Genomic DNA, 13409 nt, shown 5'->3' with positions numbered 1-13409 from the left:
AGTTGAGGAAATGACTGAAGATGTACCCGAGCTTATATCTTTAGTAAAAGTCAATAAAGGAGCATTTGCATGCCTTAACTCCTTCACACCAATGATGGCCCTACCTGACATAAGCGTAGAACCAGTTTGCTTACCCGCCAGAACCTGACACGTGGTCACTCTCTCCACAGAAGTCGGAGATGCCTGCTGCCTACTGGACTAAGACTGTCCATCTGTTTCGGCTCTCCTCCCTCCCTCTTTTACCACATCAGCCTTAGAACCCCCATCTTCCCGCAACCACTGTGATGACGTCTTCCCCCTGGCTTCCATGGATTTGCCCTAATAGCGTTTGACCACCGTTTTGGAATCGTAACATCTGGATGAGAGAACCTAACCTCACACTTATTCTCACTATGTCCTAACCCAGAGATTCAAATAATTCAATTGTATATCCTTCAACGACACTCCTATTCGCAGCTTTTCCAAAACCAATGAGTGACTATCATATGTCCACGAACCTCCCTTAAGTACCTCCTCCATATCCAATTTGTGAAAGAATTGGAACAAGAATAGCCCTGGTTGCGCTTCCTTCACCGCCACCCCCTTCACCGGTCGCCACACCTCAGACATCCGTATTTTCATCTCTTTAAGTCGAACGGAACGGTTAACAAGAAAACGACCAACCAAACATAGACGAGGATCATGTTCAGCATTCTCTTCCTCCTAGATATCGAAACTCAGTCCCTCGTTGTCACTCAGTGATAAGTCATCCAAATGCACCTCTGTCATCGTACCCACACTCAAGAAAACCAGAACCACAAACTCTTACGAGAAGAGAAACACAAAAACTTTCACAACAACGGAGAGAAAACCTTCAACAAATGGAAAGCCCTAGCAGATTGATTGCCTTATGTTTATCAGAACAAATACGATCACGTTGCTGTTTGAAACAAAATTGAAAAAGAAGGGAATAACACCTTTGTATTGTTTATCGCACTATTGCTCCTGTACAAGGTGAATCGCAGTCGCAGAAGATGTTTGCAACATAATGAATCGCAATAGCAGAATTATGAAAAAGGAATTCAATTGAATCGCGATCGCAATTGCAAATTAAGAAAACGATGTCATGATATATTTAATCGCAACGCAAAGTGTACAATCGCAAAGAGAGAGACGGTGAGTTGATGCGAGAGATATGAAAACTTTCTAACCTATTTGGGCTGATCGTAAATCGCAAATCGCATACGGTGACTCTCTCACTTTGAAAAGATGATAAAAGATTTGCTGATCGTAAATCGCAACCGCAAAGTGTACAAACCGCTTAATTTTAAATCTTAAAATAATTTTATATGTACACGAAAACTAAATTTTATATACACATATAGGAAAGTCAATAAAATAATTTTTTTTTTATATTTTATATTTTTTTATTTTTCCTTCAAAAAAAATATACACATATAAGAAAGTCAATAAAATAATTTTTTAAAACTCATGATTATTTTCAAAATATCAACATCAATGTAGTATTTCTATTAAATAACTTTTTATTTTATATACAAAACACCGTTCAATGTTTTCACCGTACCAATTGTAGATTTTATGTGATTTATCTGCAGAAATAATTTTTTATGTTAATATATGAGAAAGTTGAAATGATAAAATCGTAGAAAATCATTAATATTGTCAAAATATAAACATTAATATAGTGTTTCTATTGAATAACTTTTTTATTTTATATGCAAAACACTGTTCAATATTTGCACCACTCCCGTTGCAGATTTTATGTGTTTATATATGCATAAATAAATTTTTATATACATATATGAGAATTGCACCACTCCCGTTGCAGATTTTATGTGTTTATATATGCATAAATAAATTTTTATATACATATATGAGAAAATCGATATGATAAAATTTTGAAAACTCGTGACTATTTTCAAAATATCAACATCGATGCAATGTTTCTATTTAATAACTTTTTATTTTATATTTAAAACACCGATAAATATTTTCACCGCACTCGTTGAAGATTTTATATACTTATATATGCAGAAGAAGTTTTTTTTTTAACAATATGTAATAGTCAATATGATAAAATTTAGAAAACTCGTGACTATTTTTAAAATATCAACATCACTATATATTTCTCCAAAATACCGTTAAATATTTACACCGCACTCATTGCAGACTTTATGTGCTTATATCTCCAAAATCAAATTTTATGTATACCGAAGTTGATATGCTTAAAATTTGAAAACTAATGATTATTCTAAAAAACTTAACATTATTGTATCGTATCTATTAAATTTTTAAATATGCAAATTATTAAGATTAAGAGATTAAATTAGATGAGAATAAAATGACGATATAGAGAATTAGTTAGGCTTGGAAGTGATAAATCTGAAAAATGAAGATACATAGAGAATTAGTTGGGCTAGAAAGATAAACAAAAATATATATAATAATTTTTTCAAAATGAATAAATTTGTATTTTATTTTGTAAAATGACGATTAAACCCATAAAATTAAGAAGATTGTGAGGATAATTATGAAATTTTACTCGAGTAAGATTTTCTAATTTTCTTATTATAGTATTAGTAGTAGTAGATTAGTAGTAAAAGTAGATGTTTAAATTTGTTGTGTGGAATTGAAGAAATAGTTGTCCGTAATTATCATGATAATATATTGGCTTTTAAGAAGGACAATTATGAAATTTTGTTGAATTTTTATTTTGATATATTTTTTTAATAATATTTTTATATAATGTTAGTAGATTAGAAAAACAAATAATATTTAAAATTTTAAAGTATTCCAAAGATTTATTAATTTTGCAACAAAAATACAAATATTGGTGGAAATTTGTTATATCAACTTATCCGTGGAAGTACAAATTAGGACCAATTTTTTTTTTTTTTTGTAGAGAAAAAATGGCTACACCTTTTTGTTTTTAATTAAAAAACAAATAATGTGTTAAAAGCATTCCAAAACGTTATTAATTTTGCATCCTAAAAAATAAATATTTATGGGTTGAATTTGAAGTGAAATTTTAATTGTTACAAGCCCTATAGTGTAAATTAATTAAGATTGTATACCTAAATATAATTAAATAAAAATTAAAAGTTACCTTATTAAAATTGATTTTTTTATAGAAAAATTGACTCGTTTATTTAACATTTAATGTTACATTTGTATATTACATTTTGATTGGTTGATATCTTAAAAGGGTACCCCTTAAACAAGAGAGGGTAATCTAGACCTCACCATGTATTGTGACCATTTTTTCCTATGAGAAACTGTTATTTATACTAATAAAAACTGTATTGTGACCATTTTTTCCTATGAGAAACTGTTATTTATACTAATAAAAACTACCTACACATAGATATTTGAAACTATAACTGCCACTAACGGCCTACAAAAGTTCTTTCAATTTGAATTTCAAAAGCATGCCTTAGTGATGTCGGTTACTTGATCTTATCTGAAAACAATCTTTCGAAGTCTCCAATCTTGTCAAACAATAATCTTCTTAACGCCATATTTTTGCAAAGTCCATAATCCACCAACAGTTCTATTATAGTAGTTTGAACAAAGCTATTTAACTTGAACATAACCAAAAACTGACAACTTATAAAAAACAATGAACCTTTTTTTTTTCTTTCATACGCAATGAACCCCAATGAATAACCAAGAGATATAATCAAATTGACCTGTTATAATTGTTTATAATTATACAAATTGGATGCTGCAGAAATTATCTGAATGGTGTGGTGAGGCTGTCAATGGTAAAATGATGCATCAATTTCATAGTTTAAATGTTGAGAGTATTATAAATGGTGGAATGACTTTTTTGATATAATTTTAGCATTCCTTTTGATGAATCAATTCCCACCCTGGTGTTGATGGAGGTTGAAAACATGATGGATTTCATGCAGTATGCTTACTTGAAATTATTTGAATTGATTACTATGGAGCTTACAAGTTGATGCCTGCATAAGCCTATCATATTCATCATTCATGTATCAATATAATTAAGAGATCAATTTTCATGAGTAAGATTTCAGCTTGATGGTTATTATTTAAATCATTCCAATATGATTTGAACTTTTTTCCAAATTTAGTTTAGCTATTGTATTATTCTTTTTATTTATTGTGCATAAGATCCAGGTTCTACAATTTTTGAGCTAAATCATATCTTAATATACACACTTTTGTATTTATGACAATTTACATGGAGATTAACTCAAGGTGCGTGAAGTCGGGAACAACTTCAACTCATGTAGATTTTGGAGTTATGTTTTGAGGCCTATTGTTTTATTTATGATTAGTGATGTAATTGGTATTTTTCATTCGCTATACATGTGAAATAGATGCATGGCTAAACACTATATGAATTAGTGATAGAGAGATATATATAATAAAGGACCACATTCACAATATGAAAACACAGAGTAAATAGGGCAACTGAAATAAGGGAGGCAGAGATAAAAATGTACTCTAGATAAATGTAATCCTATTGTTAAAATTGAATGTTATACCACATTTTAAAAAAATTATTAGATATGGGTGTGCTTGATATATGAACGAGTCTACGCAGGTGAAAGGAAAGGACTTGATGCATTTTGCAAGTTGTGGAATGGAGTTTTTATAGATACATGCACAAGAAGTTTATTTACCGATATAAATCTACGGTGTCTTGGTTTCGTCCCTAAAGAACTGCAGATCGATGACAGACTCGTTACTCTACAAGTTTACATTATGGGTCATTATTAGTATTTCCATATTCTTTTTTATTATTAAGTGTAAGAATTTTATCACGTAGATTGTGTATATTTCAATGTTTTATGTGTCTGGATTGTAGATATGGGACACTGAAGGGCGAAAGAGATTTCAAAGTTATGATGTCGCTACGTTTTATTAAGGGGCGGATTATTGTGTTCTGGTCTATGATATTAATGCCATAGAATCATTTGATATGCTTGATAACTGGCACAAGGAGTTTCTCGCAAACCTTTGTGAGAAACTTCTTGTGTCAGTTATCAAGCATTTCAAATGATACCATGACATGAATGTTATAGACCATAACACAACAATATGCTTATTTATAAAATGCAACAACATCGTCAATTTGAAATCTCTCTCGTCTTTCACTGTCCCATATCTACAATCTAGAGACATAAAGCATTTAAATATACACAATCTACAAAATAAATTACCTAAACTTTATACAAAATGAATACTAAAATACGAATGACCAGGAAAATCAACTTGTAGAATAACAAGTGTGTCATCGATCTGCAGTTCTCTAGGGACAAACCAAACACCAATTGTAGCTTTATATCAGTGATTATACTTTGTTTCACATATGTATTCAAACTCCATCAACAATATATTCTTCTAGCAACTTGCAAAATGCATCAAGGTCTTTCCTTTCACCTAGGTGGACTCGTTCATATATCATGCAATCCCATTAAAATGAATACAAAAACAAAATTTGTTTTGAAAAATAAATCATATTTATATACCAATGTTCTACCTTCTGTATGCTTTTATTTCCCCTCTTCCTCCATCTCCAAGACATGAATTTAGTTTTGCCAAAATTAATATCAGCACAGAGACCCCTCGTACATGACTAGTAAAGGTAAAGCTCAAGCATAACATCTCAAATTTAATCAATCAACTCCACATGAATTATAAAAATGCATTCATAAAAAGTGATAAGCACCGGCCAAAACTACTTAAATAACTACAATTCCCTCACATATTGAAAGGTTAAAGAAAAGAAATGAATAATTACAGAAATATGAAGTTTAGAATACTTACAGTCGAAACGTCAACTATTGGCGAGGACGATTATTACTCTTCAATGAATCTATGACGAACCTAATCAAGGAATAGGTTCAGAACAATGAAGAGTCATCGTTAGTGGCGATGATAATGTTCAAGGGGTCGCGGTTGTGAGGGATTGAGATCTGCATAACAAGAACACATAATCAGAAATTAGAATTGGGTATTTAAAAACATGAACAAGAGAAAATTATATAAAATAAATCATAGTTTGTGGAGATTCACTCTCTCTGAAGTCACTCTTACTTTTGATGGGGCTATTTCACCGAAGACACTTTTTCATGGGAACAAGAAGAAAGAAAGAGGGAGTGGTTCCTTGACAAGAAGTCAAGCAGAAAAAATGGATAGGTTGCTTAGTTTTGTTGTGTAAAAATGTTACCCAAGCATCCTTTATATAATGTGAAAAAAAAAAGAGGATGGAAAATATCATAAAATTTATTACATACTTCCTCCGTCCCAATTTATAAGCAAAAAAACACAAATTCACACTTATTAAGAAAACAAAAACATAATAGTTTGAGATATAATTTTTTGTGTTTTTCTTGGAACAAGTTTCATGGAAAGATGTAAAAACAATTCTTATTGATTAATAATTGTGGAGAGAATAGAAAGGAGGGCAAATTGAACGTGATTTTCATTTAATTTTACTTTGGAAAAGATGATTTTTTTAAAATAACACAATAGTTGGTCTTTTTTGCTTATATTTTGGGACAAAGAAAATGAGATTTTTTTGCTTACAATTTGGGACGGAGGGAATATATTATCAAGATTAAAATTAAATAAATTAAAATATGAAATCTATTTTGCAAAATTTCAAATTTGGAAATATATTTAGTTATTATATTCATAAGATTCCACATGTGCAACTCATTATTAAAAAAAAAAAAAATTAAAATACACACACTAAAAGGTACAAATACACCATATTTAAAGGTATAAATAATATTACACCAAAAAAAAAAAAGGTATAAATAATGGAAAATGTTAACTTGTGCCCTCAAGGTATAAATTGATGATTCAAATATAGAAAAAACTTATTGGAATTTGTGCATTGCATTCAATATTTAACTTTTTAATCATTTAAATGCACAAAATTTTAGAGAATCTTTCTTCTTTTAGGTTTCTTAACATGTGCCCTACGGGCACAAGTTAACACTACCCATAAATAATATTTTGGAAAATGGCTAATAAGATAGTAATATAGACTACATTAAAATGCATTTAATGTCTTTGAAAATCGGTCAAAGTTTGATTATTTTTTTATTGGGGCACATTAAAAGTCTTAGAAAATGGGTCAAAATTTGATTTCTATTTGTTGGTCAAGATCAAAATTTGAATTTCAAATAAAAAAATTGTCTAATTGAAAAATGTCTAAATGAGATATTCCCTCCGTTTCATAATACTTGTCCATTTTGAAGAATAAGTTTGTTTCACAATACTTGCCACTTTCAAGTTTCAATGCAACTATTAATTTTTGTCTTGTCAATAATATCCTTAAATATTTATTGTAGAGAGAGAAAAAATAGAATGAAATAATAAATGGTTAAGGGTATTATAGAAAACACACACATAATTTCATCAAAAATAACAAAATTTATTTGGTTTTTTGATTACTGCAATTTCTCCAAAATGGACATGTATTTTAAAACGGAGGGAATAGTAAATAAAAACAAACTTATAAAATTAATAACAAAGCATTTTTAAGATTCAAAATTTAAAATCATGGTCACTTTATCACTAGCACCTCTTAGTGGGATGACTTGCCACTATTTGTTTGAGATGACTTCTTTTAGGGACGACATATATATGGAGGGCCGAGGCGAGTTCTAAAACGAGCCTTTCTTTGGTAAAAAGAATATTGCATTTATACTTAAAAATTATATTTGTCAATCGTAATGCAAAATCCCTTATTAAATTATTGTATTTCATTTCATTTAACATTATTCTGTAGGCAACATCGCATTTGGAAAAGAGTCGAGCTTTTATTTTTATATAATATAAGTAAATTTCGTTATGAATTTACAATGATATGTGTGAACTTGAATTCAATTATAAAAATGCTAAAGAAAATGAAAAATTCTCTAATGCCTATAATTTTTTTTTTTTGACAAAATATGTATCAATGTTTTTTGTGGAGACTTACTTTCTCACATTTATTACCGAAACAAACAATGGAGAAAATCATAACAAAGAAGATTTATAACATAAAAAACTACTTTCACGACTTTGATTTGATCATGTAAGGACTAGGAATGGTTATATGTGAATTGACTTTTATCTTCTCACTAGTTACCTAATTAAGAAGAAAAAAAGTTTAAAAGGAGTAAAGGTGCCACCAAAAAGAGATAATCAATTGCAGATAAAGATTAATGTCACTTTTTGAAAAGAATGAAGTTGATATTAATGCATCTGATCTCCCTTACATATCATCATAATCAACTCAATTAAAAGTACAAATGTCTTAAAATATGTCATATGAATTTGTGATAGATAGATATACTCCCTCCGTCCTTATATGTAAACCCCCTTTGCTTTGATGTGTTTAACATTACCCTTTAGAGTTTTGATGATAACAAGGTATTAAAAAAATTGTCAATTGGATATGCTAATATTTGTTCAAGTGTACAAGACCATAGACAAAAATTTGGTATCGTTATTAGGTCCTGGAAGAACAAATGAAAGCAATGGAATCAACAAAAATGAAGCTTGAAGCATCTGAAGAAAAGTGCTCCTGAAGTCAAAGTGCTTCTGAAGTGATGACGTCATCAGAAGCAACCTCATCAGAAGCACCTCATCAGAAGCAATATCACCAGAAGCTGAAGTTCATCAGAAGATGAGAGACTTAAAGCTTCAAAGGCTGTTCAAAGGATTTAATCACGTGTAGCATTGCAGAAGACCAGGAAAGTGAAGCAACAACTATTTTGAAAGGATTTGAAAGCATTGGATGCTTGTTCTTTGAAGAGCGTTGAAAAAGGACAATTGTACGAAGTGTACAACCACTATCTCCACTACTCTGTTTTGTCTCTGCTACAGGACAAGAATAACAGCTATGCCTGCAACAATGTTCCTTCATACTTGGAATGGATTTGAAATTGATCCTTCATAGGACAATAACCAAATCAGGCGAAAGATCATTGGTGATTGATCAAAGCTTCAAACAACTCTTTTTTGATGTGCTGGCAATTTCACAACGTGCCTTTCACACCTCTATATAAAGAAGTGAAGACTTAGAGAATGGAAGACTAAACAACAATTTACAAGCGCCAAAACTCAGCTGAAATTGTTCTGCAACAAAAGTTCACTTATAATTTCTTATCAAAGTTCATATCTTAGAAATTCTAGAGTCTTAAGAGTCTGTATCTGATTTGTATTGTGAACATTACTGATTGTATATCAAGTGTTCAACCTCAAACTTTGTAATTCTGTTTGAATAGAAGTCTCTTGCAGTTGTGCTTGAGCATATGAAGTCTCTTGATTGTGTTCAGGAGCATAGGAAATCTCTTGCAGTTGTGCTTGAGTAGTCGGAAGTCTCTTGCTAGTTTTAGCAGTGAGCAGTTGTAATCAGATATTACATTTTAGTGAACTCTCCTTGGAAGTGCAAGGGGGACAAGACTACTTCTGGTTTGTGGAAGACACCTGTATAATTGCTTTGTGTCATTCTTCTTCTCTCTCTCTCTCTCTCTCGCTCTCTCGCTCTCTCTCTCTCTCTCTCTCTCTCTCTCTCTCTCTCTCTCTCTCTCTCTGTTTTATCTGCTGCAATTAGATTCTGAACATCACTTCAGAAGTGAAACTCTATCTGCTTCTAATCAGTGTTTTCAGCTTAGGAGAAAACGAAGAAAAAGCAAACACAATTCAACCCCCCCCCCTTCTTGTGTTTTTTCTCACCTTCAAATGTGTCTACTTTATGTGTTAATATTACCAAAGCGTCCTTTGTATCTATGTGTATTAAATTTGACTTTTCATATTTCAAGATAAGTTAGTAGTATTAATTAGGGGTATGTTTAAGAAAAAAATAATAAATGCATCTAAGAATTTGAAAAGGGGTTTGCATTTAAGTACAAATTTTTAGTCAAATAGGTGTTTACATATAATGACGGATGGAGTATAATGTAGGACCACATTTACAATATGAAAACACAGTAATTACAGTAAATGTAATCATATTGTGAAATTGAATTTTTATCACATATTTTAAAAACAATTATTAGATATGGGTGTGTTTATATATGAACAAGTCCACCGAATGAAAAGAAAGAACTTGATGCATTTTTCAAGTTGCTGAAAGAATATATTGTTGATGGAGTTTTTATAGATATGTGCACAAGAAGTTTAGTCACCATTAAGAAGCTACAATCGGTGCTGGTTCTGTCCCTAGAGAACTACAGATCAATAACAGACTCGTTACTCTATAAGTGGGCTTTCTAGGTCATTAATATTTCAATATTCCCTTTTTTTTTTATTAAGTTTAGGTATTTTATAATGTAAATTGTGTATATTTTAATTCTTTATATGTTTGGATTGTAGATATGGGATAGTGAAGGGCGAGAGAGATTTCAAAGTGATGATGTTGATGCAATTTATAAAGAGGCGGATTGTTGTGTTCTAGTCTATGGTGTTAATGTCATGGAATCATTTGATATGCTTGATAACTCACAAGGAGTTTCTCGCCAACCTTTGTGACAAACTTCATGTGCCAGTTATCAAACATATCAAATAATTTCATGACATTAATATCGACTAGAACACAACAATTCGCCTCTTTATAAAATGTAATTTCTTCATCAATTTGAAATCTCTTTCGCCATTCAGTATCTGATATCTATATACACATAAAGCATTGAAATATACACCATCTACATTATAAAATACCTAAACTTAATAAAAAAATTGAAATACTAATGACCTAGAAATTAAAGCCCACTTCTAGAGTAATGAGTTTGTCATCGTTCTGCAGTTGACAGAACCAACACCGATTGTAGATTTATATCGGTGACTAAACTTCTTGAGCACATATCAATAAAAATTTCATCAACAATATATTATTCAAGAAACATGCAAAATGCATCAAGGTATTTCCTATCACCTTGGTGGACTCGTTCATATATCATGCACACCCATTAAAATGAATGCAGAAAAAAGAATTAACTTTTCTTCAATAAATTAAAAATGTCTATCATTTCCAATCTACAATCAATCAACCCAAATTCACAAATCAAAATCTAATCTAACATATTACATTCATAAATCATAGATCCAATAAATGTAATTTATTAGCATAATCTATTTTGATTTTGAAATTGGATTATGTTAAATTAGGGTGCCAAGAAAATACAATGGTAGAAAAACTCACAAAAGTGATGGTGGAGCAGGTCCATGCATGGAGGCGCGTAACGACATGCATCACTATTGTTCGACAATTTTTTGGCTACAATGAAAATATCATTAGTTTTGCATATTTGATAGTATAAAGGATATACTCTCTATTCAAAATTCAGATTCATATTTGATATAACAACACACCTGATTTTCAATTGATGACAAATCAAGCCTCATATACCAAGGCTTGACATTTATACAAACCAAGATGATGAAAATAAGACGCGCTTAATCAAAAACATATTTTCCTGCTTCGAAGATTGATTGGATGGGAAATGATTTTATGAGTAAAGTAGATAAATGAAGATGACATGTCTAATGTTATGAGTAAATTTTATTTTTCACATTAGTTTACGGACTAAAATATGGTAGTGAGGTCACTCTAACTTTTGAAGGGGTAATTTAACCAAAGAGGATTTTTACATAGTGACAAAAAGAAAGAAAGAGGAAGAGGTGACTTGAAAAATAAGTTGAGCAGAAAGAAAGAAAGAAAAGAGAAAAAATTGATAGGTTGCATAGTTTTGGTGTGTGTAAGAATGTGACCCAAGCATCCTATATATAATCCAAAAACTGTATTTTAAAGGTATAACTCATTATTAAAATATAATTTAAAATACACACTAAAGGTATAAATACACCATATATAAATGTAGTGTAAATAATCTTTAAAAAAAAGGTATAATAAGACGATAATATAGACTACATTAAAATGCATTAAATGTCTTTGAAAATTGGTCAATTTTTTTTCTTTTGCTGGTGTACATTAAATGTCTTTGAAAATGGGTCAAAATTAGAATTCTTTTTGTTGTTGAAGGTCAAAGTTTGAATTTCACATTAAAAAAATGACTATTTTAAAAATGTTTAAATGAGATAGTAAATAATTTTTTTTATAGAATTAATAACAAAACATTTTCAAGATTCAAAATTTAAAATCATGGCCACTATTATTGGTACCTCTTAGTGGAATGACTTGCCACTGTTTGTTTGAGACGAATTCTTTTAGAGTCGGCCCAACATATACCGAGGCCCAAGGGGAGTTCTAAAACTAGCCTTTTTTGGCAAAAAAAAATATTATATTTATAATTCAAAATTTATTTTGTAATCATATTGCAAAATCTCTTATTAAATTATTGTATTTCCATGTCATTTAATATTATTTTTGTAAGCAACATATGCATTTGAAAAAGACAATAAAACAAAGGGGTAAATTATACTTGGAATCCTTTAAGTTTGAAGTATGTAATATATTAGTCCTTTAAGTTATTTTGATCACACATAAGTCCTTTAAGTTTGTAAAAGATTGATCTTTTAAGTTATTTTGGTCACACATAAGTTCTTTAAATTTGTAAACGTTTTCGATTTAGTTCTTCTGCCACATCATAGTCTTTGTAATGTTTTGTTAACAGAAGGACAAAATTGAAAACATTTACAAACTTAAAGGACTTGTGTGTAACCAAATTAACTTAAAGGACCAATATGTTCGAAACCTCAAACTTAAAGGACTTATGTGTCACCAAAATAACTTAAATGGTCAGTTTGTTACAAACCTTAAACTTAAAGACCTGCATTGTTTTCTCTTTATATATTGTTGTAGATTATATTATACCAATATTGTTGTAGATAAGAAATTATTTAAGATATTACACCAATATTTTTATAGGATTTGTTTATGCGTTATTTTATTTAAATCATGGTGTTGGACATAAAATAATGATCTCCACGGCCACGTGACATTTCTCTAAAAAAATGTGTAACGAATAAAAGGAAAAGGTTGATAATATACCAATTCCAGAACTTAGGGAGTAGAATCCAAAGAATAATCTCACATCCAACAACACCAGAAAAGTGGAATACGATTCTAGTAGTTGGGAAGGTCCACATGTTAGTACACAAAAATGAGGATGATATGTCCTTTTGAGGGTTGACCGTACAACTGCATGTTGGATAATGATTTTAGTGTTTATAGTCACAGATCCAATGTGATCCTAAGCTAAGACGCTAAAATCTTATAGATCATACACACTTTATTCAATGCCAGAACCCATGTGACATGGACATTGGAGCATGGCCACCCTTGTTTGGTGTGAAGTTATACCAAGTCACTCATAAGTTGAATAAACCTAATCTGCTTAATGATTTTTTTAAAAGGGCTAATTAGCTTAGGGATGACATTATATTTTTTTTACAAGAGTGATGACATTATTTTG

At 30.4% G+C, this 13409-nt stretch overlaps 1 long non-coding RNA gene across 1 annotated transcript; it reads right to left on the bottom strand.

Annotated features, from left to right (window-relative positions):
• Positions 1-3433: 3433 nt before the first annotated feature.
• LOC146921264 (uncharacterized) lies at positions 3434-6191 on the bottom strand. The gene is made up of 2 exons (XR_015012063.1): positions 6073-6191; positions 3434-5951 (listed from the first exon to the last, which is right to left on the bottom strand). It is a non-coding gene; the product is annotated as an uncharacterized LOC146921264 (long non-coding RNA).
• Positions 6192-13409: the final 7218 nt, after the last annotated feature.

This window comes from Medicago sativa, chromosome 5 (assembly GCF_051527215.1).
Source record: "Medicago sativa cultivar Bolivia chromosome 5, Bolivia_mono, whole genome shotgun sequence".
Lineage (NCBI taxonomy): Eukaryota > Viridiplantae > Streptophyta > Magnoliopsida > Fabales > Fabaceae > Medicago > Medicago sativa.
This window is presented reverse-complemented; position numbering and strand designations above follow the sequence as displayed.